The 27,959-nt window shown below is 35.3% G+C and overlaps 1 long non-coding RNA gene across 1 annotated transcript; it reads right to left on the bottom strand.

Moving 5' to 3' along the window:
* Positions 1 to 2,394: 2,394 nt before the first annotated feature.
* LOC141543211 (uncharacterized) lies at positions 2,395 to 27,959 on the bottom strand. The gene is made up of 4 exons (XR_012482381.1): positions 27,810 to 27,959; positions 15,648 to 15,734; positions 10,438 to 10,504; positions 2,395 to 2,450 (listed from the first exon to the last, which is right to left on the bottom strand). It is a non-coding gene; the product is annotated as an uncharacterized LOC141543211 (long non-coding RNA).

Consider the following 27,959-nt stretch of genomic DNA (forward strand, 5'->3'; position numbering starts at 1 on the left):
TAGGGCAAATCACTTAACTCCAATTTTAAAAGAAGGAACTAAAGTATCCAGATAAAGAAAAGGAAAAGTCCCTGATCAGGATTCATAAAGAATATTATAATCAGTTTTAAGCATCGTGCTTTTAAGAGACACACTGATGAACCACAGAGTGTCTAGGATAGTCTATGACTTGTAATTGGAGGTGTCTAAGAAAAGGTTGGGGGAATTAGGAACATTTATTAGTTTATAAAAAAGAACATTTTGTAGGGGATAAGATCACTGTTTTCAAAAATGTGAAGAGGTATTATGTGGAAAGGGGTATCAGTGTGCATTGTTCAATGTCAAAATGATTGGTAAATAAGGTAAAGATAATAATATCCATAGTCCAGTAACTTTTTGAATACAGGTCCAAAAAGTGGTAGCAAGGAACAGGAAGCTAAGGGAGTGTTCATCAATGTGGGAAATGCTTGAACAAATGAGGCTATGTGAACATAATGGAATACTATTGTGACAAAGAAATGGTGAAAGGCACAGTTTCAGAAAACTTGTTAGAACTGATGCAGAGTAAAGTGCTTAGAACCAGGAAAATAATTACAATAACAACATTGTAAAAATGAACAATTGTGAAAGACTTAAGAATTCTGACCAATGCAATAACCAATCATGATTCCAAAGGCCACCAGTTATCAGCATTGCCTGCAGACAGAAGACCCAAGTTCAAATCTAGCCTCAAATACTAGCTGTGTGACTGGGCAAGCCACTTAAACGCTATTTGCCTCAATTTCCTCAATTGTAAAATGGGGCTTATAATAGCAGCTACCTAGGGTCAGATGGGAGGGCCAGATGAGATAATAATTGTTACTTAGCACATAGCAGATGTTATAGAAAAGCAAAAAAGTGAGTCCTCAGTTGTTTTACATGTTCCAATTGAGGCCATCATGAATACGGTAAAAGCGATCCCTGAATTAAGTGGAAGCTTGGACTAGAATGAGATGATCATTGAAGTCTCTTCCAGTTCTTTAGCCTCTATTCAGCTCTATAATCACCACCAAATTCAGATATACATTGTGAAGATTAAATGAGTTAAAGAGATGTGAAATTATGTTGCAAAATATAAACTTCCATACAAGCAAAAGGTATAATGGGGGAGGGGTAGAGGGAGGAACATACATTTCTCCAAAGAACCCCTCTTGTCTTCCATGTGTCCCCTCTTACAATAGGGAAAACAGGGTAGAGAAAGGAAAGAAGATGATTATAAATAAAATATTACCCAAAGCTCTTTTCATTTCAGAACACTCTTGATGTTTCTATAGAGCTCCTCTCTCAAATCATGAGGGCTCCTCACTGGGTACCACCTAGGTGCAGCTGAGAGTCAGTTAGAAGCAAGGCCAGAACCTGGAGCAAGTAGTGTGCCAATGTGCCCTCCACCAAAGGCACTGGCTGTACATGTTGGCATAGGGACAGTCTGATTCCCAGAGCCCTTTCCTTCTTTCCGGTTGATTGATGTGTTTTTCTCTGCCACGGCAAACTGGATGTTCTCAGGGCAGAACTTGCGATTGTAAAAATCTCCTGGGTTTGGGGGGTGTCAATTAGCTGCTCAGCTCTCTGTGTGTGAGGTGACAAGTCACACGTTCCAGAGATTGTTACTTTGATTCACAGAATTGAGAGTGTGCATGAGAGGCAATGACCTCTCTGTTACTGTATTAAAAGGGTAACTCTTTCTTCCCCTTTTTTGTTCCTGAATAATCAGCATATTAAAGTGCAAAGGAGTCTCCTAGATTCCATAAAATGTACTCGATCAAATGAAATATGTTCTCTGTTTTCCTGGAGTATTGGATTTAGTGTGATTAAGGGGGCACATATAAACTGAAAGATGATATTAATTTGTTTTAAGGGGGTCTGGAAAGATTTCAGCCATTTGTTTCTCCACTGGTTGCCTGAGTTATTCCTACCTGCTAGACCTCGATGACTAAACTCCATGAGAAAAATGTCACCTTGTTCAAGTTGTTGTTAACATTATGTGGTCAATCATAACTCCCTTTAGACCAGTATGTGTTCTATTATAATTTAGGAAAAAATATTTGCCAACAAGTTTCATTATAGTGTTCTTTACCATGGATCCCAGCCTTTTCAAGACTGCTATCTACAGTGCCCTTGATGCAGCCTCCCTGAGATCTTGACACTTTCTCTACCCTCCTCTTAGATCAAAGATCAATTTTCGTGCAGTAAAGTCAGCAGAGAGATATTGCTGAGGGATGTACCTGAAATCTCCTGTGAGGGTTTCAGGCATCCAGCCACTTCTGATTGGTTGGTAATGGAACCTCCACCTCCTAGGACCCAAACCATCTCCTAGAGTTGCTGGCATTCCTCCTGCAGTTGTTGCTGCTCCATCTTGAGCTGTTCCTTAGCAAGGCTGGTTGGGTTCATAATCAAGTGCTGCACTTTTGTTTTGCTCCCGTCATAGTGACCCTCTAAGAAAAAACAGAGATATTGTAGATATCGCCAGAGGCCACACATATAGCTAAAGCTTAAAGTTACAAATTTTTTAAAAAGAACCAACAGATCCAGTCTAAATTCATCAGTTAGCTCCACAAAAACATAACATTGGAACAATGTTAAAAGAGGTAATATTTTACAGTAACAGTATTGTAAATGGGGACTCCTTTCTTAGAAAGAAGTAGAATGGTCAGCAAGAATTTGAATGAGGAGTAGGAGAAGGAAGAGAAAATAGAAAAAAAAAAAAAAAAGATGCTTTGAAAGGAAATCAGCAGAGCTGGAGAGCACACTATAATCGAGTGCTGAGCAGTAGGGAGTCTAGGGAAAAACCAGAACCAAAACCAAACCAGAAATTTAAGAACCAAGAATGCATGGGTAATTTTCCAACATTGACCCTTGCAATCACTTCTGCTCCAACTTTTCCCTCCCTTCCTTCCTTCTACCCCCTTCCTTAGATAGCAGGCAGTCTCATACATGTTGAAATGTATCTAAAATACAATATATGTGTACATATTTATACAGTTCCCTCGTTGCACAAGAAAAATTGGATTTAGAAAGGTAAAAATAACCATGAGAAGAAAAAAAAATGCAAGCAGTCCACATTCATTTCCCAGTATTCTTTTGATGGGTGTAGCTGGTTCTGTTCATCACTGATCAATTGGACCTGAACTGTATCTTCTCATTCCCGAAGATAGCCATTTCCATCAGAGTCGATCCTCATATAGTACTGTTGTTGCAGGGTATAACGATCTTTCTCCTGGTTCTGCTAAAAATGAATCAATTTAGTAAAGAAACGTCAAGTGAGTGGGCTTCATCATTTGAGAAGTCACTCTTTTTCTCTGCCTGCCTGCCTGCCTGCCTGTGTACTTCCTACGTATGATCCTAGGAGGAGGGGTGATTGAGCTGGTCAGAGGGCCAGGGACTTTGGCAGGATGGGGAGCTGGGTGCTCGGGGAAAGAGCAATCGCCTTTTAAAATTAAAATTTATTTTTCTTTAAAATTTTTTTCTTTTTTTAAATATAGGTTTTTATTTAAAAGATATTATGTATGGGTAATTTTTAAGCAATGACCCTTAAAAAACGCTAGCTTTGGCAGTAAGAGAAACAAAAGAGAAGAAAGAAATCAGAATAGGCCGCGAGGTGTTGGGAGCCATAATCTCTAAGCTGATCGGCAAAGCCCAGCACTGAGATCTAATGTGCACAGCACTGACGCATTTCCTTCTATGTTTCTCATTAGTGGACTACTATTTCCTATATTACTTACAATTGGCTTGATCACAGCACTAAAACATTCTCTAAAAAAATCTCGTGACAAGAGGAATTTGGGCCAATTAACTAGAAATGATTCCACGTGCATATTTCTGTCCTAATAAAACTAATCTCTCACTGAGAGGAAAGATAAAGGAGAGAACATCATGGAAAGCATTGTCATCATGGGAGAGAATCCAAAGGTCTAGGACATAATGGAGTTTACCTATCTAGACTCAGAAAAGATCAGTATATCTAGGAACCAAAAGATGGTTAAAGTATAACTAGGAATTGCCCTAAATTCCTACGTATACGGTTTCAAGTCAGGAATCAAACAATCATAGAATCAACAAAGAAGATGCAAGTAAACTAACAAAATTCACTGACATTTAACGTCGTACAACATTTACCTTTCATTATGGGCTTCGAGTAATGTAATCAATAATTAACACAACCATAAAAAGCAATCAAATATTAAGTGTCAAATGTAGTCACATATAAAGGTCAATACGTCAGACACATGTCCAAAGACTATGTTGACCCAAAGAAAAGTCTATGATCTTGATATAGTATAAAGCAAAGCATGAAGGAGCCTGAGAGAAGTGGGAGCATCATTTCCATGAGTTCCTCACTCAAACTACCCCAGGATTCCTGTCTTCCTTTGACGCCGACCCTATTCCTCCTGCTCAAAGCTCTGGACCCCAGCAGAGACTGGATCCCCCCCATACCCCGCCCCACCTACAACAAGGAAACCAGAGGATCATTCTGTGCACATGACACGTAAGCATACTCAGAAAATCCACAAATTTAGGAAAATCATAGGATACAAAAGAAATCATCAGCATTTTCATCCACGTCTAACAAAATCCAACAGCAAGACATACAAAGAGAAATTTCATTTACCATCACCATCAAAAAGAAAAAACATTTGGGAACCTAGCTGCCAAGGGAGGGTCAGGAAGCATAACTGGAACAAAACAGTCAATGACTATAGCCACCCAGCATTCGACGAACCCAAAGACCCCAGCTTGTAGGATAAGAGTTCACTATTTGACAATGTGGGGACACCAGGAGATCTTCAGGGAAAGCATGACCAGAGAGCCATTCGGAACTATGTTCAAAAAGTCATCAAAATGTTCAAACTTTTGGATCTGGCAGTGCTTCTATTGGGATCATATCCCAAAGAGATCTGAAAGGAGGGAAAGGGACCCACGTATTCAAAAATATCTTGGGTAGCCCTTTTTGTAGTGGCAAGAAACTGGGAACTGAGTGGATTTCCATCAATCAGAGAATGACTGAAGAAATGACAGTCTTTGAACAGTATGAAACATTAAGGAGGAGAAGTAGTGTGCCAAGCTCACCTCCCCTTGGCTTTGCACTGATCAGCAATTCCAGGATCCAAGAGAATTCTGAGGGTCTCCCGGAGATGAAATGTGTCAAACACCTGCAGAGGGAGTGACCTCCTAGGTATGAGATGAAGGGGGAAGCCTCCTCAGAAATAAATAAATAGATAGATAGATAGATAGATAGAGAGATAGATAGATAAACAAACAAACAAATAGACAAATAAATGAATGAATGAATGAATGAATAAACAAACAAACAAATAAATAAATAAATAAATGAAAGGAAGGAAGCAAGGAAGGAAAGAAGGAAGGGAGGGGGAAGGAAGGGAAGGAGGGGAAGGAAGGAAAGGAGGGAGGGAGGGAGGAAAGGAGGGAGGAAAGGAAGAAGAGAGGAAGGGAGGGAAGAAGAGAGGAAGGGAGGGAGGAAGAAAGGGAAGGAGGGAAGAAAAGAGAAAGGGAGGGAGGGAAGAAGAGAGGAAGGGAGGGAGGGAAGAAGAGAGGAAGGGAGGGAGGAAGAAAGGGAAGGAGGGAAGAAGGGAGTAAGGGAAGGAGGGAGGAAGGGAAGAAGAGAGGAAGGGAGGGAGGAAGAAAGGGAAGGAGGGAAGAAGAGAGAAAGGGAGGGAGGGAAGAAGAGAGGAAGGGCGGGAGGGAAGAAGAGAGGAAGGGAGGGAGGGAGGGAGGAAGGAAGGAAGGAAGGAAGGAAGGAAGGAAGGAAGGAAGGAAGGAAGGAAGGAAGGAAGGAAGGAAGGAAGGAAGGAAGGAAGGAAGGAAGGAAGGAAGGAAGGAAGGAAGGAAGGAAGGAAGGAAGGAAGGAAGACAAATAGATAAACCACCCAAAGCATCATTTCTCTCTTACCTTCCCCTGATAGACTGGGTTTTTTTCCTTTGTTTTGTTTTGTTTGTTATTTGGTTGTTTTGTTTTTGGATGGGGATGGGGGAGCAGGAACGTCTTCCCTGTGCCCACCACTTCACTGGATGAATGGAGAAGAGGGGGAAAGATGAAAGTGAGGTTTGGTGGGAAGGTGGAAAGGAAGGGGGTGAGGGGGAGGGAAAGAGAGAGAGAGGAAGAGGAAGAGGGAGAGAAGGAGGGAGGGAGAAAGAATGAACGTGGAAGTTGCAAAAAAGGCAAAGTAACATGATTGTTTAGGACTTCATTGGAATCTATCTGGTAAATAAGAACTATAATTAATTTTTAAAAATAACTATATCTTATCTCTTAACTTTGTGCTCACTTAAAAGAGAAAGTTAAACTTTTTTTTCTCTCTAGAATATCCTTGGCAGCTTCTCAGAAACTCCTCAAAGAATTTTACTTAGCGCAAATCACTCATAACAGTTCTGATAAGGAAAAAATTATTTTTATTTTTATTTTTTTATTAATTATAGTTTTTATCTACCAGATATATGCATGGTTAATTTCACAGCATTGACAATTGCCAAACCTTTTGTTCCAATTTTTCCCCTCCTTCCCACCCTATCCCAGATGGCAGATTAACCCCTACATGTTAAATATGTTAAAGTATAAATTAAATACAATATATGTATACATGTCCAAACACTTGCTTTACTGTACAAAAAGAATTGGACTTTGAAAGACTGTACAATTAGCCTGTGAGGGAAATAAAAATGCAGGCGGGCAAAAATAGAGGGATTGGGAATCGTATGTAGTGGTCCATAGTCAACTCCCAGTGTTCTTTCGCTGAGTGTAGCTGGTTCATTGTTGAAGAGGGCCTTGTCCATCAGAATTGATCATCATATAGTATTGTGGTTGAAGTATATAATGTTCTCTTGGTCTTGCTCATTTCACTCAGCAGCAGTTCATGTCAGTGTCTCCAGGCCTTTCTGAAATCATCCTGTTGGTCACTTCTTACAGAACAATAATGGAATATATTTATGTATGTGTGTGTGTATATATATATGTGTGTGTGTGTGTGTGTGTGTGTGTGTGTATATATATATATATATTTTTTTTTTTTTAAACAAGCATCACTGTGTAGCTCCCATTTGGTGTAGTTCATTTGTCCTTCATTTTCCTTCATGTTGCCCTACAATTTTAGCACAGATGATGAGAAAAGAAAGGAAAGGAATAAGCATTTACTTTTACCCACAATTTACCAGGTCCTGTGCTCAGTATTTTCTTTACAATATTATGTTACTTTATTTCTCACAATCACCTTCCAAGTTCTGTGATATTATTATCTCCATTTAACCATTGAGGAAAATAAAGAAAGCAGAGGTTAGCCCTGTACATAACATGAGTCTGTTTATTCTCCTCAAAAATTTCGGTAGTATAAATAATAGTTTGTCAATAATTATAAGAAACAAAAAACATTTATTATAAGAAACGTTACCCTATATAACTATGAGAATTATCAAGAAAACTGTATTTGCTCAAGGTATGATTAGTTTGGGTTTTTTAAAGCTCATTTTACTTTTGGGGATAAATCTGCTTTTTATTCACTGTGAGAATGCAAATATAAAATAAAAATAATGTCTATATTTATAGAAACTCTAGTTTCTACATTAACAGAAAAATGTGCATATATGCAACTTTTCAAAAACAATTGTACAACTATTATTTTCAAGATATTATACTTTTATTATTAAATATTATCTTGAAGATTTGTATAGGTCAACTTTCATCTTATTTTTCTTGAGACATTTTTATCACTCCTGAAGAAGCATTCTTTACAGTTGCTTGCAGTGAAGCAGAACTGTTACTATGACAGATTTATGTATGGCATTAAGAAAATAACACTTTCAGCCTATTCTACAAATGCATGGAAGAAATAGTTACAGAAATCCCTCATACTGATAGAAAATAGCTCCCTCAAAATGAGTGATCTTAACTAGAAAAGTCAGAATAGTGATGGAATCAGAGGTAGAGAAGTGAAGATTAGCAACTTTTAGTTATTTTAATCATTTAAAAATTTAAAGCAAAATGCATGCATCTGTAAAAAATATCTGTTAAAATACTGATTTTTGATAAATGATTATAAAATTAAGGCTTTTCCAAAAACTCATTCTGTTAATTGTGGTTTAGAATATTTTCTTATATTTCAATTTACAATATCTATCAATTAAAAACCTTTGTGGTGCAACAAATCTATTGTACCCCATGATTCAAATCTTTCTTTCAACTAAATTCAACAGATTTTTAAGTGCTTCTTGAAAAGAAAATTGCATGAATTAATGACAAATCCAGAATTTATATTAAATTGTCTACTTCATAAGAGTTTTAAAATCTAATCCTATCAGAATATCTTAACACTTGCTCATCTGTTTTTTTGTTTTTTTGTTTTGTTTTGGTTTGGTTTTTTTGTTTTTGTTTTTGTTTTTGCTTCTACTACCTTTCTTTTCTGAACCTATATGTTTGCTATCTAGTTTAGCTTTTGAGAGAAAAGATATGCTTTTTGTTTCCCTGGGAACCCAGTTCCTAAATCTTACAAATTGATCAAAAGATATAGAGAATTTAAGAACCTATTGAGATTATGGCTGGTTGTTTAAGCACAGGTTTTAGTAACAACAAGAAAACAATGGCAACAAACAAACTAACCCCTCAGGATCTAATTCTAACAAAGGTTTTTTGGTTTCAGAGAATGGGCTGAATTGCTTAGAAAAGGGAATCCTTCACCTGGACTTCCTTAAACTGATGTAATCACACTTGTCAGGTTTCCAATTAAAAGTAAACCACATATCTAAGAGGTAGAAGTCTCTTTATTACCTTTAGTCCTGGACTATAGAATCTACTAGGCGCTTATTGAATGATGTTTGACTTGATTAGATTATTATTATTGTTTTAAAGTATTCAACTCATTAAAGCAAATGCTTCCTCTTCCTCTTTCACAAAGTCTATCTATGTGTCAAGATCATTTAAGCCTGAAAATGTTAATAACAAGAAATTACTCTCTTCAATGAAACTGCCAATTAATATCAGGCAAGACAAAATACAACTGGACAAAAGTGTTCACCATTGTGACCGAGGAGTTCCATTGCCTAGATCTAGATTGATACCTAATTGAGAGTATCTAATAGAGAGTTCCCCCAGATGCTTCACTTTGCAGAAAATTGTGTTGATTTTTATTAAGCCCCCAAACCCTGAAAAGTCTGGAAAATTTCTGAAACCATTCAAAGAAGTTTGCTTGGTCCATCTATTTAGGAAAGACCAAATGGATGAAAACTGTCTATTTCCCAGATTTCTGCATGAAACTGAAGGGATGTTCCATGGATTGTGTCCAGCAGTGTGTATGGTCAGAATAAATAATAGAAATGATCATACAAACAACACAATAGGCTAGATTCAGAGTTTAAAAGGAGAATGGGTTTGATTACTTTGGTGAAACTGTAAATTACTTTTACCTACCCTAAGCATATTGTAACTACAAAGACCCATCTGTTCAATACAAATATTTATTGCTGCATGTTATTCAGACCTAGACCCCTTTTGCCTCAACAAATTTAAAGATGAGCATCACACAGACACCAGTGAAAAGGTGCGTTTAGAGTGTGAGATCCTCCAACATATAACCAATGACAAACTCTAAAGATGAGTAAGATATCATGAAAGAATTTATGGCAAGAGAAAAAAAATGGACTGGACAAGGGATGATAGGTGATGGCCAGAATGTTCCATTGTTACCTCTGTGACATGGAAAGAAATCTGGGAAGGCTACCAAATTGGTTGGACCCCCCAGTGTGAATCTTATGAGTGCTTAGACAAGAATCACATTTGATAGCACAGAGAAATTGCAATTTCTATTGCTGGAGGGAACTCTCAACTTGATATTTGAAACATTTTGATCTAATGCAATATTTTATTTACATATGTATTTGAGCGGAGAGGAAGCATCACCGGGTGAAAGCCAGATTCCATCTACCAGATAGAGTCAAGAAGATGGAAATTTAAGTTACAAATGCTGGACATGATATCTAACTTCTGTGAGAAGCCAACAAATTTTAACTACTGATAATGCAGTCCATAAAGTTTGATTTCCATAAATTTTGTGACTAGTTTTTCACTTTGTGTAGAAGGATATCATTTTGCTCTTAGATTTTTTTAACTAGGAATGTTACTCTCCCTCTACTATGAGGAATGTAACTGAATTAATATTACATTATTTATTAATACATGCATGCATAAAATATGTGTATGCATAAGCACTTTTATACAATTATAATGTAAGGCATTTCTTTGTTAGGAAGCTTATTCATACTTCCCACCCTCCAGGGGAAAAATGCCTCATTATTATATGGAAAAAACATTGGAATTTCATAAATAGAATACTAATGAGGAAGAAGGGAGAGAGAAATACTTTTAAAGGCTTTTGGCTCTTTACTTAAGAGACAAACCCCCAAGAAAACTCTGACACATACCTGTTAATTTACCTTTATATTGCAGGTATTAAATCACCTTTGCTTGTTGCTTTTTTTCCTTTTGCTCCTAAAATCAATAGAGAAAGTTTTCACTACATAAAGCGTCTTCATAGAAAGGTCCCACTTCTGTCGCTAGCCAACTACAGGCATGTATACATACACACACTCAATACATACATTGATCATGTATATGCATGCTATATACATATGTATTTAGATAGGAATAGAGATGTAGATATAGCCTTTAACTCTCAAATCTATTTGGGATACTTAAATCTTCATAGATTTATTTTTTCCCTTTCTAGTGAAGATGCAGATTTACCACAAAAAACACTGATTTGGAGAGGTACGTGCTGTCAGAACAGAAATGAACAGGAAAAACTGATTAAAGCACCTCCTTTTAAAATTCCTCAAAATTCAGCGAGCTCTCAAGATCCTACTGTTAGTGACCCTCATAAAAATTCTAAGTATTCTAAGTATCTCAGCCAATCGTGTAAAGCTGTAAGTTCCAGGAGAAGGTCTCCATCTGTACTGGTATGAATGACTCCCTGTGAGTCCCCTACACATGACATCCTAAATATGGTCCAAAAAGTTGAGTGCCTGGTTTTCTTTTTGATCCATATTAATCCATATTTTTCCCTGGGTTGCTACTAACGTATTTTAAAAATATTCCCAAAACTTCCTATATGTTGTTTACTTATAAAATTATTCCTTTTATTTTCCTTGAATGTCCACATTTTAATAATTCCCTGCAAAAACAAACAAGCACAACACCAAAAAAACAAAACCAAACTTGAATAATCAACTTAATTCGGAGGAAAAAGCAATAAGGATAAAGGTTTCCCCTAAGTATAGAAAATAATTGGAAATTTTCTTACTGTGAGGAAGTTCCTTCAAGGATTCTTGTTCACTCTTCTCACTGTCTCTGTCTCAGTCTCTGTCTTTCTCCCTCTTTCCCTGCTTCCTCTCTCCCTCTCTCCCCTCTCTCTCCCTTTCACCCCCTCTCTCTGTATATATATTTCTTTTCTATTGTGTTCCAAGCAGTTTTCTGTTTTAAGCCGTATTTAAAGAAAGAAATTCAATCAATAACAACATGAAAAAAAATGCTATGAATCCTAAATAGAGAAATGAAAATTAAAGCCACATTGAGGTTCTACTTGATGTGTACTCAACTGACAAAGGACACAACAGAAGAAAATAATGAATTTTATGGGAGGAGGAGTGTATATTTGTACACTGTTAATGGAACTGTGAACTAGCCAATATTTGTAATAAACAATTTAGAAGTATCCACACAAAGTTAACAAACTGTATATTCTCAGTATAACTTAAATTATAACACTACTAGGCCTTTAGCCCTCCAAAGTAAAGTGAAAGAGCAAAGGTATCTTTTCTCCATATACGTGTGTGAGTATGTGTGTATATATAAAAACATTTAGACCAAACTTTTCTGGTTCTTGCTCTTGGAGAATGAGTAAACAATTTGTATAAATGCAATGCAGCATTACTGAACCATTGTTGTTTTTCCTTCAGTTTTAAAGAGAACTAATGACATCATGGCATAACGTCTTCACTTGCATTTGAATTGGATTTAAGTGAGACAGATTTGCAAAAAAGTCATCAGTCTGTCTCTTGCAGAATCATAAAAATCTGCTAGTAAAGCAAAAGTCAAGACAACTGGTGATGGCCCAGGATGGATGACCTTGGTGTCTGCTGTACGACCCAGTCGGAAGAGCTCCAAAGCACCCACTTCAGCCCCTTTTGTGACTCCTGGAACAAATTGTTCTATTCTGCCCTTTCCACTGTGGGAAGTTTTCATGTATTTGAGGTAGACATCCCCTACCTCATTCAGTTACCCTCAACCTAATTTACCCTTCCTTCTAAGATGTGACTACTGGGCATGTTACAGTCTCTTCAAACCACAAGTGTGAGTTGAGCGAATCATGTGGACACCAAAAAATAGATAAGTAGCCCTGAAAAGGGCTCAGAAAACTCTCAAACCAGAGGTACAGTCCTACATGAACACCTCATACACACTTATTTTCCCCTAAAGAAATAATGAAATAGATAATTTCATATGAATCTGGGAACAATGAACTAAAGCAGAGGAAAGTGAGCAGAAATAGAATAATTTATATAATGATAACACAAAGAAAAGAATGAAAATAAAACAAGTCACTAATCTTCTGATAGAGAAATCATGAACTTAAAATATACAAAGAGATACTTATATTCAGAAATGGCTAATGTGGAAATGTGTTGTGCTGGACTATGTATTGAAAGTTGTATTCATTTATCTATTTACATATGCATTTATTCATTTAATTGTGTTGCTTGCCGCATGGAGGAACACATTAATCTAAAAATGCCTGTGAATTAAAAAAAAATAAAAATAAAAACCAACAATTTAAATTAGAAAACAAAAAATGACTTATTCTGAGAATCATTTGTCCCCTCCAAAAACTATCTTAATAATTATAGTTCATTTTTTCCCTCTTAAAGGTTGACAAAGTACTCTCTTCACAATGTCTTCCTAATTCTTAAGGTTTTATTTCAGGGAACAATTACTGTTTAATTCCCCATATTCAATCCAGTCTATTGTCCAATTATTTCTCCTCTGGACCCAGTTCAGCATCCATCTAGAATATCTAAATTATTTGTATTGATGTAGTAGTTCAATCAAATGATGTATCAAAACAGAAAAAAATGGACTTTTTCATGCCCTTAATTTTTTAATGGATTTTTTAATGCAGAAATCTTGTGGGCTATTGTTGATCTCATTTAGGAGACCCTATGACATTCTAAATTCTGACACAATTAGAACGATGTTATCCACAAATAGAAGCACATGGGCTACTGTACCACTTACAGAGTGTCAGGCATTTGTATTTTCTCTGGGTGTAAGGAAGGTTAAACGCGTCTCAGCTATGTATTTTGTATGACTTTCTGCTGAGAACATGAGTATATGCTTTAAGGTATCCAATGGAATACCAAGAAAGCACAAAGAAGTTGAAGGTCATCCTTTCTTGTGTATTAAACAGTGAGTATCCTTTATTGCAGGCCAGTGTTTACCCTGAAAACCTGGCTAGTTCTTTGAGTAAAAACAGTCCTCCTAAAGGAATGAACAAATATTCTTCTTGGGGGGTCTCTTGTGATGGAGCATCCTGTACCTGGGATGCTGCTCCATCTCAAGAGTCACATATCAAATGAAAGTACTTAGTGTAGTGCCTTCTTTGTTCTCAGCTGAGAAAAACCTCTTAGTGGAAAGGGACTTTGAGAATTTAGCGAGCAAATAACAGACAATTTGCCTACCAATGCCTCTCACTGACACTATGAATAGTTGTGACCATGAGTTCTCCAAGCCAAAGAATTCAGATATTTTCCTCATAGTGGTGATAATGTATGATGTATGTTGTATGTTCTTATAGTGGCCACTGTGTTTATTAGATGTATACTTATTACTTTTGTGCTATGAGTTTCCTTTTCCCTTATGTCTTATTTAAATGAAGGTTCTGAGAAGTAATAAACTTGTACTCACTCTCTTCAACTGCCTGTTGAAATGGGAACTCCAAACCTAGATTAATCTTACACTGAGACATTCAACTGGAGACTAAGCATGACTATACTTCGTAGTCATTCCAATCAAGCACATAGAAACTTGAGGTGAGCTTGCTTTCAAATATACATAGTGAAAGGACACTCCCCCCCTGACTTCAGAACAGGGGCAGATATTATCTGTGTCTTGTCGGACTTGAGGACTAAAAGTTCATATTGTATGACACTTGAGTTTTTAAGCTGATTGTGGACATGGAGCTCTGTGGATATACTAAAGAGACTAAAATATATCTTTAATGAATTTTCTATCTCTAAATCCCATGATCCCATATTACTCTCAAATTTGATTCTTGACCTCCATGCTAACATTACTGAATTTAAATATAGTAATCACATCTTTTCATGTGACAGCAAAGATTTTTAATGCCGTTCTAGTTATGTGTTCTATAATTAAAGATCAATTCCATAAAGCTAACAATGCAACATGAGGTAGAAGTGCAATTTTTTTCAAATAGAAATATCCATTTATATCTATAGACTAGGAGGGAAACCATTCCCCACAGTCTTCCAAAGAAATTTTATTGCAAAATATTTGAAACAATTTTTTATTTATTGCCATTAAGTTGGTTTCACTCAAATGTACAGATTGGCAAGGGTAGAAGGAAAAAATGGGGGAAATCTTAATCCCTAAAATGGTATTCAAATGATTCATTTCAAGTTTGAGGCATTTTACAGTTGTGTACATGTAAATGGATACCAATTCTCCAGGTAATTAACTAATTATATTATGGACATAAGGATTTACTTAATACTTGTACATCTCTATAGAGCCTCAAATTAATAATCATGAAATTCTGAAGCAGAGCAATATATTCATATTTCCTATAAATATTTTATTTAATCTAATATTGTTCACTGTAGACAAAATGTGAAAAGAAATTGCAATGCAATAGCATCCTTTATCATAATATTTCATCAAAAGCAGAATGCTACCTTTCCTTGAAGTCGGTCAAATGACTGTAAATCTAGATGGCATTCTTGATTCGAAAAAAAAAAAAAGCAATAAATTAAAGAATTCATTGACTACTCTAGCAAAACCTATAAGAATGCCTTCTTAAGTTGAAATTTCATTTACAAATTAGTCCCCTTTCAAATGCATTGTAGAAGCTGGCAGATTATGATAAAGGGCTGAGATTACATGCTTATGAATGTGTGTGTGTGTGTGTGTGTGTGTGTGTGTGTGTGTGTGTGTGTGTGTGTGTGTGTGTGTGTGTGTTAGAGACAGAGACAGACAGAGAGAGGAAGAAAGGAAGGCAAAGAAGAATGAAGAAAAACAAAGAAGAGCACAAAGGAGGAAGGGAGAGAGAGAGGAAAAGAGGAAGGAAGGAAGGCAGAGAAGAAGGAAGAAAAAGAAAGGAGAGCACAAAGGAGGAAGGGAGGGAGGAAGGAAGGAAAAGAAGAAGGGAAGAAGAGACAAAGGGAGGAAAAGAGAAAATGAAGAAGGGTGGAAGGGAATGAGGGAGGGATGAATTCATTAAAAGAAATTCTAAATACACACACAAATACAATATATATGAACATAAGGATTTATTTTTGTATTTTAAAGTGCAGAAAGAAGGATAATAAAGGAGTAAAAAGACAGATGGAATAAATACCTGAGGATGCCTCCAGTCTGCTGATGAACCAATCCAAGGAGCCAGAAAATTGAGCACAATTTTTGCAATTTCTTCTAATGAGAGCCACTACAAAATAAAACAAAGTTTATGTTAATTTCTTTATTTAACATATTACTCTCATTTGTTACAAATGTTTTGAGATATGGTATCTCAAGTTTCTTGGAGTATCGTGAAATTTAGATTCAATAAAAAAGGAATGCAAGCAGAAAGCTCAAAACCATTCTATTCACAAGGGTCAAATATATGGAATGAAACATATTCATATTTCTTTCTCAGAAAAATTAACTGAAATTTTGTTATTTAAGATAGACAAAATGACATAACAAAGAAAATGAGAATCAGAACGGAGCAATGCAAAGTATAATAGATGTGGCAATAAAGGATCTAGATTCAAATGACAGCACTGCCACTAAACTGCCTGACTACCTATGTAACCTTGGGCAATGAATTTAACTGGTGTAGATGATCTCCTATGTAAAAATAAAAGAATTGGAAAGGAAGACTTATGCAGCCCCTTTCTCATCCTATGAACACTGGATTGGAAGGGAGCCTATGCCTCCATTTCTTTACACATGAAATCAGGTGACTGAAGAAAATCTCAGAGGGAGGGAACACACATACATTCATGAGTATGTATATATTAGAGAGAGAGAGAGAGAGAGAGAGAGAGAGAGAGAGAGAGAGAGAGAGAGAGAGAGGGAGAGAGAGACAGAGACACAGAGATAATGACTGAGACAGAGACACAGAGACAATGACAGAGACAGAGTCACAGAGATAGAAACAGAGAGAGAAAGAAGCAGACAGGCAGATAGAGAGACAGAGGCAGGGAAGAAAGTTAGGAAACTACTATGGATCTATTTTTTGTGTGTGTGACAAAATATTCAGTGACAAGCTGGGCATAATTTAAGGAGCTTTGTCATTCCCAAAGGCAATCCAGATGTTTTCTCTACTTAATCTGGGTTCCAATTTGACTACTATGCACACTGTCAGTATAAGGTGTATAATTCATACACATATACACAGATATAGGTATATATGGACACACACACATACAAAAATCTCTACCTAAAACGCTCCTTAAGTCAGTGGAGTAAATAGAACAAAACAACTGAGGTCTGCTACAACCACTCCAGCAAGGATAAGAAAGGACACCAAATGAAGAGTGATAGGGAAATCGGAGGCAAACATTTTAGTGCCTCAGATCCTCACAAAGAGAAAGTCAAAGACTTGAGGCACTAGGTAATGGGTCTAGTTAAAGAAGGAAGAGAAGTTAGAGAAGTCCGAGAAGCACTGGAGCATAACACAAATGTCTTCGAGCATAGATTGGGGCCAAGCAAAAACTAGAATCAGAAACTATTTACTAGGTCAGAGATAAGGGAGCTAAGTTCAGAGACTAGACTTACAACCTAAATTCTGTAATTATGGGCCTATGCTAAGAATTAGGGCTTAGATAGAAGCCTGGGAGGTTCAGATTATAAGGGTAAGGAGTAGGGCATGCCCTAGATCAGGATATTACAGTCAACACCACTATTCCATGTCAACCCTGGTACAGGCCAGCCGATATGCATCGGCTTTTTTTTAAGGGCTTTAAAAATATATCATACCTATTTTTGTTAAAAACAGTAAAAAGCAAAAGAAAACTTACTATGCCTTAATACCTAAATAGGTATCTATGTAAAAATAAAAGCTGTCATTTTGTGTAAAGACAAGGAGTGAAGCAGAGATCTATTATCACCACTATTATTTAACACAATGTTAGAAATATTAGTTATAGCAATAAGACAAAGAAACTGAGGGGGAAAGTATACATAAAGAAGAAACAAAATGATCATTTTTTGCATTTGATGATGAACTAGAGAATTGCTAATTTTAAATGAAAAAAGTTTCAGCAAAGTAACAGGGTATGAAATAAATTCACAAGAAATCTTCAGCCTTTCTGTATATTGTCAACAAATCCGAATAAGATTTAGAAAGTAAAATTACACTAAAAATAATGATTTATAAAAATGAAAACAAATCTAAGTGGAAACATATCAGTTGTTAATGGTTCATCTATGACAATATAAAAAATGAGAATATTCTGTAAAATAATGTACTTTTTCAGTTCCATACAAATCAAATTACCAATGGTCTACCTTAGAGAAATAGAAAAGAAATGATAAAATAAAAATTTAAAAAACAAACGGTAAAGACTTTCATGGGAAAAGCATTGAGACCAAAGATACAAAGCCTCAAAGTAAACTGCAAAATAGTAATTTTTAAAACAATTAGGTACTGACTAAAGAGAGAGAGAAGACAATCAATAAAACAGATTATGTGCATAGCATTAAAAACAGATAGTAGTCTAGTTTTTCATTAACCCCAAATCCCCAAATACTTGGGTAATCACTAGTATTCAAGAAAAATTAAAAAGTAATCTAGAAGAAATTAGTTTTAGATCAATCTCACATGATGTGACACAATAAGTTTCCAATGAATGGATGACCTAGATATAAGGTTATATCATAAACACACTATAAGAGCAAAGAAGAAAATAACCTTCATGACTATGACAAAGAGAAGAGATCATGACCAAATCAGGGACAGAATGGTCATAGAAGATAGAACATCCAACTCTGCTAATGTAAAATTAATACATTTTTAAATAAACAAAATCAATATAGTTAAAATTAGAAAGGAAATTGTTAGTGGGGGAAAATTCCTGCAGCAAATGTGTCCAATTGAAGTCTCACATTTGAGATATTTAGGAACTCATTCCAATTTGTAAAAATAGGACTTATTTCCTAAGAAAGAAAATTTAAAAGGAATTTCCAAAAGAAGCTATCTAAACAAATACCATCAATTGAAAAAAAAAATCTCCAAATGACCAGTAATTAGAAAAATAATAATGCAGCATAACACAACTCTAAGGGTTCTAATTCATCCCTATCAAATTGACAAATATGGAAAAAATACACATGACAAATGTTGTAGAGGTTGTAAGAGGACATACATCCTAACGCACACTTAATGGAATTGTCCATTGGTATGACAATTCTGGAAAGCAATTTTTAACTATATTTAAAAAGTCACTAAACTATCCATGTCCTTTTACTTGCTAAACCTATCAACATCCCAAAGCAATCAAAGAGAAAGAAGATCTATATGTACACCATAGTAATTTAGGGAAGTACTTTTTTATTGGAGAAAAGAACTGTTGCTGCATGAAAAGAGCAGGACCAGGAGATCATCATATACTTCTTCAACAATATTATATAATATAATATTATAATATAATATAATAATAATATAATAAATAATATATATTATTATATATTATATATATTATTATATTATATATATTATAATATAATATATACATATTATATATATATTCTATTATAATATTATATATATAAATATATAAATTTATATAAATATAAATATATATATTATGTATTTATGTAATTATATAATATTTATAATTATATAATTATATATAATTATATATATAATATTTATAATTATATATAATTACATATTATATATAATTATATAATAAGTATAATAATTATATAATATAATAAGTATAATACATAATAACCCTAACCCTAACTGGGGCTTGTACAGTAAAACAACTGTTTGGACATGTATACATATATTGCATTTAATTAATTCTTAATGGCTCCTTTTCACCTCCAGTTTGAAATACAGAATCCAATTATACTTTCAAAACTTTTTAGAATTTGGTCCTTTCCAACATTTTCCAATCTTTTTACACCTTTTTCCTCTTCATGTGTTATGGCATTCAGTGACACTGGTCTCCTTACTATTCCTCATACATACAATCCAAATCCTGACTTCAAGAATTTTGCTGGATGTCTCATATATCCAGAACTCTTTCACTTTTCTCCACCTTTTTCTCAACTTCACTGGCTTCCTTCACTTCCTAGTGGGTAGTCCCACCTTTATTGATGCAATGTAAGGTAAGAAAGTCAGCCTAGCCAATATAATATCATCATGGATAACATGTTGCAGGCCATTTGTCTTCATCATCATCTTCATTGTCATGTTCATCTTTTTCTTCCTCTTCTTTTCCTCCTCCTTTTCTCCCTCCTAACCCTTTCTCCTTCTTTCTTCCCCTCCACCTCCTCTCTCTTACATAAATGTGTGTATGTGTGCATAAAATGCTTGTTCAGAGTTATATATTTTTCCCCACTTTTCTTTGCATACTCAGCATAGTATCTAGTATATAATAGGTACTTAATAAATGCTTGTTGACTGGCAATTCTGTTTTTGAAAAGGTTTGGCGAGAAAAACAGAAGAAAGCTCTTTTTCAGGCCACCAAGACAATTTTTTTATTTTAAATAAGGGCTTCCTGTATAAATTTAAAGTTAGAAGAAAAGAAGATTGTGAGAGAAATTTTGTGGTTGTAAAGAAGAAAAAATAAGCAAAGTAAATGGAAAATAATTAAAATAACTAGATATGTACAATTTTTATGAGAAATATCTTTGATGTAGTGGTGGTAGGGAATAAACAAACTTTTACAAATGATACTCTACAGTAATCCATATCTTTTTGATAGTTTCCTGAAAGATGCATAGAAATAACAACTAAGCTTATTTGTGAATTAAGAAAAAAAAACATTTGATGCCATATGGTAAAATATCACTTTATAGACTCTGTTCCAATAAGGCATCTTTCACCAAATATCAAAATCAGGAAGAGGTAGAGTTATAATTTCAGAGGAAAAGCAGAGACTCACCCAAGCCCTCTCCTAAACTGCTCCAAATACCTTTTCATAATTACTTGAAACAAATTTTAGAGCATTAGAACCCACAAAAAGATGGAGTGAAACTATTTTCTAGCCAAAGACAGTTTAGAAGATCAGCAGAAATGATTTGTTGCACTCCCGGGGAGAGTGAAGAATGGCCCACCTGGGCCACACCAGCTCAGTCCCAGCCCCAGAAAACCAGGAATAGGTCTTGGAAGCCACTGAATCAGCAGTAGCAGCAGCAGGGGAAGCAATGGGGACAATAGTTTCTGGAGGTTTCAGCCCACATAAAATGGGGTTGAATAGCTTGTCAGAGGGAGATAGGGGGATCCTCTTTGTAGTATTCTGTTGCTTTGCCCAGGACTCATTCCTTGCTCATAGTCCCAAGTTGAGGAGGAGGTACTAACAACTAGAATTTAGAGCCACAGTGGAGCTAGAGCCCTCATCACAGGTCCAAGGCAGAAAAGAGTGCTTGTGGTTGCTCACAGACCAGAGCACAGGCCAGGAGAGTAATAATCATATTTCTTGGTTCATACTAACTTGGAAGTAATGAATACTTACAATTCCCTATAAGGATCTCTGGAAACAGCTATACATTTGGGACACTGTGAGGCATTGCATCCTTCACCTTGGAAACAGAGTCCCACTTTAACAAAGAGTTAAAGGCCAATCAATAGGCTGAAAAAATGAGCAAGCAGCAGAAAAAATTCTGACAATGTAAGATGACAGGAGCAAATAACGATGAATGTTGGAGGGGATGTGGGAAAACTGGGACACTAATACATTGTTGGTGGAGTTGTGAAAGAATCCAACCATTCTGGAGAGCAATTTGGAACTCTGCCCAAAAAGTTATCAAAATGTGCATACCCTTTGATCCAGCAGTGCTACTACTGGGCTTATATCCCAAATACTAAAGAGGGGAAAGGGACCTGTGTGTGCCAAAATGTTTGTGGCAGCCCTTTTTGTAGTGGCTAGAAACTGGAAGATGAATGAATGTCCATCCATTGGAGAATGGTTGGGCAAATTATGGTATATGAAGGTTATGGAATATTATTGCTTTGTAAGAGATGACCAGCAGGATGAATTCAGAAAGGCTTGGAGAGACTTGCATGAACTGATGCTGAGTGAAATGAGCAGAACCAGATCACTATAAACTTCAATAACAATACTGTATGAAGATGTATTCTAATGGAAGTGGATATCTTCAACATAAAGAAGATCCAACTCATTTCCAGCTGGACAGAAACAACTACACCCAGAGAAAGAACACTGGAAATTGAATGTAAAATATTAGCACTACTGTCTATCTACCCAGGTTACTTATACCTTCGGAATCCAATACTTAACACGCAACAAGAAAATGGGATTTACACACATATATTATATCTAGGTTATACTGTAACACATGTAAAATGTATGGGATTGCCTGTCATCTAGGGGAGGGAGTAGAGGGAGGGAGGGGAAAATCTGAAAAAATGAATACAAGGGATAATGTTATAATATATACTGTCAAAAAATTATAATTATAAAATTAATTTTAAAAAAAGAGAAAAAAAATTCTGACTATGGAAAATTACTATTGTGACAAGGAAGATCAAATCATACACTCAGAAGAAGACAACAAAGTCAAAATTCTTACAGTCAATGGCTCTAAGGAAAATAAGATTTAATCTGAGGCCATGGAAGAGTTCAAAAGAAATTTTGAAAATCAAATAAGAGAAAGGTAGAGGAAAAATTGAGAAGAGAAATGAAAGTGATGGAAAGGAAAGTACAAAAAGACAATGAGGAGAAAAATGTTTTAAAAAGCAAAACTGGCTGAATATAAAAGGACGTACAAAAGCTCACTGAGGAAAATAATTTCTTAAAAGTAGAAGTGAGCAAATGGAAGCTAATGACTTTAGGAGAAATCAATAAACAATGAAACAGCATTAAAAGAATAAAAAATATAAAAAAAGTCAAATGTCTCATTAGGAATACAGCTGACCTTAAAAATAAATCCAAGAGAGATAATTTGAAAGTTACTGAATTACTTGAAAGCCATGATTAAAAAAAAAAAAAAACGAATATAAGTATCATCTATCAAGATATTATTAAGGAAAACTGCCCTGATATTCTGGAAAGAATCCAACAATTTTTTCCTGAAAATGATCCCAAGATGAAAAGTCCCATGAATATTATAGTCAATCCCTGGTCAAGGAGAAAATATTTCAAGCATCCAGAAGAATACAATTCAAATATGGTGAAGACACAATCAGGACAACACAAGATTGAGCAGGTTCTACATTAAATTATTGGAAGGCTTAGGATATGATATTCTAGAGAGCAAAGAAGTTAAGATTTACAACCCAGTAAAATTGAATATAATTTTTCATGGAAAAATAAGATATTCAATGAAATAGAGGACTTCCAACCATTGTGATTTTTTAAAAAAAAAGTACAAAGCGAAATAAACAATCTGACTTTCAAATACAGGACTCAGAAGAAGCATAAGGGATGATCAGGAAAGGGAGAAGTAGAATGGTATAAATAATCTGGCATAAAAGAGGCACAGAAGTCAGGCAGAGTGAGTGAATCTTTTTCTCATCAGAATTCTCTTCTAGATGGAAGATTTTTTTTTCAATCTGATATAAAAATCTGTCCTATCCTAAAGGAAAGTAAGAAAAGAAGGTAATGCAAGAAGGGAGGGAGGGTACTAGACTGGAAGGCATATTGGAGGAAAGGGTTATCAGAACCTGTTAGGTTCTTACTAAGTGCTAATGAGATAATGAGATATTAGGTTCTTACTAAGTGCTAAGTCAGTATTTAACAATTCTCTAGTTCTGGCCTTTACTGAGAGTTTTACTTGTGAATTCCAGGGGAGGAGCTTGCAAGCTTAGGAGGAGAAAGTTCATTGTTTGAAGTAATTTTTCCCAGAAGCCCTTGGATTATCCCACGCCCATTCTCTGGGAGATAAAAGAGGGCAGCTCTGAAGGAAAGGAGGGAGTTTTTGTCTGGACCAGACTTGAGGCGGTTCTCTACAGGAAGAAGAATCTGTCCAAGAGATTTGAGTTGACACAGCAGATCTCCTCCCAGAGAGCGATCTGCGATTCTGGAGACAGCAGCACATTACAAGAACCAAATACTTTTGAAGTTGGGCAGAGTGAAAAGAGAGTGGGAATATAGATTAAATGGGGAGAATAGTTAGCAATAGTAATTGTGGAATGAATTTTGAAATAATATTTCTCTGATAAAGGTCACATTTCTCTTTTTTATGTATGGATAATTTTCAGCAGTCACCTTTGCAAAATCTTGTGTTATCAAATTTTCTCCCTCCCTCTCCCCTATCCCTTCCTATAGATGGCGAGGAATCTAATATATGTTAAACATGTGAAATTCTGCTATACATATTTCCACAATTATCATGCTGCACAAGAAAAATCAGATCAAGAAGGGAAAAAATGAGAAAGAAAACAAAATGCAAGCAAACAACAACAAAAAGTGAAAATGCTATGTTGCGATCCACTCTCAGTCCCCATAGTCCTCTCTCTGTGTACAGATGTCTCTTCTTCATCACAAGATCAGTGGGACTGGTCTGAATCACCTTATTGTTGAAAAGAGCTACATATCCATTAGAATCAATCATCCTATAATCTCATTGTTGCCATGTACAATGTTTTCCTGATTCTACTCACCTCACTTAACATCAGTTCAGATAAGTCTCTCCAAGTCTTTCTGAAACCATCCTGCCAATTGTTTCTAATAGAACAATCATATAACATAACTTATTCAGCCATTCTCCAACTGATGAGCAGCCAATCAGTTTTCAGTTCCTTGCCACCACAAAATGAGCCGCTACAAACATTTTTGCACATGTGGGTCCTTTTCTTTTTTATGATCTCTTTGGAATACAAGCCCAGTGTGACCACTGTGTCAAAGGGTATCCACAGTTTGATAGCTCTTTGGGCATAGTTCCAAATTGCTTTCCACAATGGTTGGATGTGTTCACAACTGCACCAACAATGTATTAGTGTCCCAGTTTTCCCACACCCCCTCCAACATTTATCATTATCTTTTCCTATCATCTTAACCAATCTAAGAGGGAGTAGTGGTCCCTCAGCATTGTCTTAATTTGCATTTCTCTGATCAAAAATGATTTAGAGAATTTTTCCCAAGACTTTAAATAGTTTTAATTGCTTCATCTGAAAATTGTTCATATTCTTTGACCACTTATCAAAGGCTTGAATTTTTATAAATTTGGGTTGATTATAATATTTTAGAAAGGAGAAAGGTTCTCAAACATAAAGGAAATGAATTAAATATTTTAAAAGATCCATTCCCTAAATGATAAATAATAAAAAGATATAAACAGTTTTCAGATGAATTAATCAAGCCATTTACAACCATATGAAGAAAAATACTTTAATTCATTATTTATTGGAGAAATGGAAATTAAAACAATTTCTGATGGAAAACCTCGTACATACTAGATTAGCTTATAGGCCAGAAAATGAAAATGACAAATGTTGGAGGCAATGTGGGGAAAATGAGACATAAATGATTGTTGTTAGGATTGTGATCTGATGTAACCATTTTATAGAGCAATATGTCCAAAGGTCTATAAAACCCTGTATATCCCTTGTCATAGTAATAATATTCCTATGCATGTATCCCCAAAAGAGATGAAGAAAGGGGGATGAAGAAAGCACCTATATGTGCAAAAATATTTATAGCAGCCCTTTTCTCAGGGTGAAGAATTGGAAATTGAAGTGATGCCCTTCCATAGGGGAACTGCAAAATAAATTGTGCTATATGATTATGATGTAAAGACTTCCACGAGCTCATGCAAAGTGAAATGTACTGTGTACAAATTAAAAGAAACATTGTAAGATGAGCGACTACTATTCTCAGCAATACAATAATCCAAGAAAAATCTGATGGACTTGTGATAAAAACAAATGCTATTCATATCCAGAGAAATAACTGATTGCGTCTGGATACAGGCTGAAGCTTTCAATATTTTAAAATTTATTTTTTCTTGAGGCTTTTTTGAGGAGGGGAATCTATGTTTTCTTTTATAACATGACTTTTGTGGAATAGTTTGACCTAGCTTCATATGGACCTTCTCAGTGGAGGAATGGGGAGGGAGGAATGGGAAGAATCTGGAACTCAAAGTTTTAAAAACAAATGCTAAAAATGGTTTTATACTAAACTGGGGAAAATAAAATATTAATAAATATTTTTGAAGCATTCAAGATTTCTTGAAATAAACATAGTCAATAGTCATTTGATTATAAACATAAGGCAAAGTATAAAAAAGCAAGATGTAAGTTTGTCAAAGGTGTGTGCCACTGTAATAGAGGAGTTGCAATGGAGACTGCCAGTTAAAATCTCACAGATAATATGAAGTTTCTTTTCAGCTGACATTCTACTTATGAAATCAAGTTCCTGAACACCACAAAACATTCTAGATGAAGTCTGTAACCACTCAAAAGGATTCAGGATGACCAAAGACCACAAAGGTGAAGCCTACCTATTACCTAGGCAATGACACATATTTGGATGGAGAACCTAGAGTCTTTCTACCAACATGTATATTTGAAACACACAATACCATGAACAAGTTGGACTTAATACTAAATGGCAGGAGAACAAAATGTGCTGCCTTCAAGAAATTGCAAAAGTCATGTAATACCTCAAGTACCTACAACTCAAAGACTACATTTTTAACTCCAATGTTCCTTCTGTGTTACCATATGTCTTAAAGGTATGCAATACAACATTGTATTTAAAGGACTTAAAGTGATTATAACATACAGAACAACAGAGAAACAGGTAGTAAATAAATGTAAGCAGGCTAAAAATATGTAACCAAAAAGAAATTCAAGATGATCAGGAAGAAAAGAAATAATCAGGCAAATGTATAATTGTAAGAGAAGAAAGGATGGTCCTGTGATGTGTGAAAGAAATGTGAAGGGAAGCCTAAGAGCTTCACTGGTATCTTCATGATGTCTAGAGAAAGCAAGACAAGCCTCTTGCACACTAGGTGGATCCTTGTGGCAAAATTATGGGAGGACATAGAGAAGCATAGCAAAAGATGGGAAGGTAAGACTGGGTAATTGTTTTATTAGAGGGAATATTCAAATTAATGAGATGACATTTTTTCCAGAGTAGCAATATCTCAATTTCTATAAATGTTGATGAGAAACAAATTATAGAGGCCTTTAAATTATTTTAAATATCCTTCCCTCTGGAAAAAAAATGTATTTTTTCTGTTCCATTCTCAGGAAAAACCATACATTGTTTAAGAAAAGGTTTAACAGAAAACACAAGTAGGATTTAAATACTTAATCTCCTTTCTATGCTTATGTTACTAATAAAGGTGTTGTCTCTGCAGATCATGCAACTTTTAGCATGGAAGGAATCAATCTCAGAAGGAGGAGGGGGCTAGCTATAACAGTAGATAGAATATTAGGTCTAGAGTCAGATTTGAGTTCCAATGCAGCCTCAGATATGTACTAGTGGTGTGACTGCAATGTCTCTTCATCTCTGCCTTCCTCAGGTCCTCAATCATGAATTGGGAATAGTGATAGCCATCTACCCCCAATAGTTTTTAATGAGGATCAAATGTTATTCTGTAAGTAAGAGAAAAGGATAGCCTTACATATGTAGTATCAATTCTGACACTATGTGATTAGGGCAAGACCTTTATTATTTTGGTACTATTTCCTCTTTTCTAAAATGACAGATTTGGATTATATGTCTAAAAGCCTTATATAAGATTCTACTATTATGAATAATATTCCTAACTCACTAAAAGAAATCTACTTCCCAATTCTCATCTTATTCATGAACTTTTACTTAATTTGATAGTAGGGGAACAAAAAAATTAAATAGTCTATTCTTGCCCACAGAGTAAAAAGTTTCAACTTACTGACTTAAGTCTGTCCTCTTATATATTATTGTTATTATACACTATGTATTACTATTGTTATTATGACTAATTTCTATAATCCTCCCAACAACCTTGCAAGGTGTTATTTTCTCTGTTTTACAGATGAGGAGACAAAGTCCAAGACAGATTAAATAATTGCCCATGGTCCTATGGTTACCATCAGATTGAATTCAGATTTTCCTGAATCCAAGGCCTATATTCCATCCACTATGCTAGCTGCCTTTGCAACATTTTTTCTTAGGTCAGAAAAATAGAAATAATAGCATTGTTCCTTTAGAAATCATTTTTTTCTTTATTTTAGGGTCATAATATTAGTCTAAATATCTATCAAATAATGGTCCAAAGTTTTAAATCCCCAGAGTTGATATAGAGTATTTTCTTCATGAAAACTATCCATCAGGAAGTCCTTTTCCCCACAGGACAGCATAAAATAAAAGAGTAGGTGGTACAAAATTACCTGTTCTTGGAAGAAATAACGTTGGTTCTTTAGAGCTCTTAATCGCTTCTGCTTATCTTCATGCTCTAAATGTTCATGTGGTGGATGAAAGTAGCCAATCAGATCTTGTAAACTCAGACTTACTGACTCTATTATAAATCTATTGTGGAA

This window comes from Sminthopsis crassicaudata, chromosome 5, assembly GCF_048593235.1.
Source record: "Sminthopsis crassicaudata isolate SCR6 chromosome 5, ASM4859323v1, whole genome shotgun sequence".
Classification (NCBI taxonomy): Eukaryota; Metazoa; Chordata; class Mammalia; order Dasyuromorphia; family Dasyuridae; genus Sminthopsis; species Sminthopsis crassicaudata.